This window comes from Echinops telfairi, unplaced genomic scaffold (genome assembly GCF_000313985.2).
Source record: "Echinops telfairi isolate 266 unplaced genomic scaffold, ASM31398v2 ScPeMD7_7472;HRSCAF=8510, whole genome shotgun sequence".
NCBI lineage: Eukaryota > Metazoa > Chordata > Mammalia > Afrosoricida > Tenrecidae > Echinops > Echinops telfairi.
The window spans coordinates 1713347-1715501 of NW_022111376.1; the positions used below are offsets into that span (position 1 = coordinate 1713347).

The 2155-nt window shown below is 41.9% G+C and overlaps 1 pseudogene; it reads right to left on the reverse strand.

The window, feature by feature from the left end:
• Nucleotides 1-32: 32 nt before the first annotated feature.
• LOC101640773 lies at nt 33-747 on the reverse strand (annotated as a pseudogene).
• Nucleotides 748-2155: the final 1408 nt, after the last annotated feature.

Below are 2155 nucleotides of genomic sequence, written 5' to 3' on the forward strand. Positions count from 1 at the left end.
AACTGTACTCAGTGGCGGAGAAGCTGGAGTGTTCATCTTCCAACTTTGCCCAGTCTGTGGTCTGTCTTTGGATCTGCGATAATTGACTGAACAGTGACGATGGCTGCTTTGATTTTTGTCTGCAGTTCTCTGAGTTCTTCCATATGCAGCAAGCGAAGAATCTGAGCCTCTTCACTAAGAACTGCATCTCCGGTGTCAAAACCAAGACTGTGCTTGCCTAAAGCAACAGGCAAGCCCTCTTTTGTTTCATGAGCTTAAGCAACTGCATCCTGCTTCAAGCGCTCCTGAACCAAAATTCAAACTGCCTTTAGCATTCCCAGGTAATCACCATGGTAGACAAAGCCATTGCTCCAGCCTTGAAATCAGTGTCATTTGCATCCAAGTTGACCAGTGGCTCTGCATTTGTAGCTACATTGTCAGCATTTTTTGCATTATGGGGAACTGGGTCCTTGTATTTTTCAGCATTAGTTCCATATTCTAATCTAACAGCTAAGCCAAGAAGGCAGTCAATTGCTTCTTGTCGATCTTGGATCTTGAAAAGACAGTTAACATCTTTGAGATACTTTTCTAAGAACTTGGGCCAATCATTGCTGGGCATGTTTTTTAAATTTCCTCTGTCTTCAGTCTTGTCCTGTCTGATTTTCTGGGCTTCAAGCCACACAATAAAATTTCTAATTCTGTGGCATCTTTGCAGTGGAAGCCGGCAGGTTTGTGGTAGTCTAGGGCAGTCAACTTGTGTCCAAACATGGTCCGAGCTTCCCACAGCGGTCCCCCGCACTGCAGCTAGGAGACGGCTTTAGCTGTTGTTTTCAAAATACACACACTGTTTATATTTACACAGCTTATCTCAAGATCTTTTTTCCACCAACAATTTTTGGCATATAATTCACACATCACAGAATGGAATAGTTTAATCGCATCAAGAAGAGTTGTACAATCATCACCACAATCCGTTTTATAGCATTTTCTTCCTTCTTGCATTCATTCATTTTTTTTGCATTCATTCTTATTAGCTCTCCACTTCCCTCTCACCCTCCCCTGCCATTTTCCTATCCTGGATTGCATATGCAGAAAAACATTAAAAAGCAAACAAACAAATAAGTAACAAGAATAACAAAGTATACAATCCGAAATCGAATGAGGGATCAGTATCAGAGCCTAAATTTTGAGCATTCAGTGTGCAGAAGATCATGGATGACAGTGGGAGCCCAAGATGAATTTGTGGAGCTACATAGGAATTAAGCCTCTGGCGAAATCTCCCTATCTAAAATCGAAGGTGATCCCTAAACAGAGTGCTTGGGAGAGAGGATTCTAGAAGATCAAAGGCATAAATCTGAATCGAACAATTAAAACGTTGTCAGTAGCTCCCCCCTGTGATGCAGGCTGGACCCCATCTGGTTTCCAACCTTTTCTATATTTTTGGTTTGCATTGCTTTGTTTGGTTTTTGTTTGTTCATATAAGAGTGTAACTCAGAGGTGTTATGTCAATGGAGGTCACCCTCTTGAAGCTGTGCTAAATGCTTTTCTGTTTTTTGGTATATGAAACAGCATTGATGAACCAACAGGGACAACAAGTAGAATAAGGGGTTCAGGAGGAGGCGTGTACAGTGGTGGTGGGGGGTGTGTGAAAGGGAGACCATATAGAAAAAGAATGTTTGGACACTGATAGTGGTAGCAATTGTAAAATTCTACTTGACCTGATTGAAATATGGAATGGTAAGATATATGTGTTAACTCCAACTCATAATAAAAAAGAACACAAAATAAATTAATTTTTAAAAAGAATAACAAAATAAACATAAAAACTTCAATAGAAAAGAAAGTAGAGAAAATGCTTTGGAAGATGGCAACTGAGTAACACATACCAGATGGACTCCGTAGAAGTCAGCGCAAGAGACTCACTGAGTGGAAAGTTCCACACTGCTGGGTCACAGGAGGAGTATCGTAGGGATAAGTAGCCACAGATCCACTAGGTTTTGAGGAGCTATGGGCTTTTGGCTTACTACAGTGGAGGCAAGCTAAGGCTTAACCTTAACCCTGCCACCGTCTCGGCCAGAGCCGGGCTCCTTTGGCCAGTCCAAAGTCTGGGCAGGGCTTAACCCCCTAGCCTCAGAGTCTGGCAATCAGGGCTCAGCTTTATCTTTACTTTTGTTTC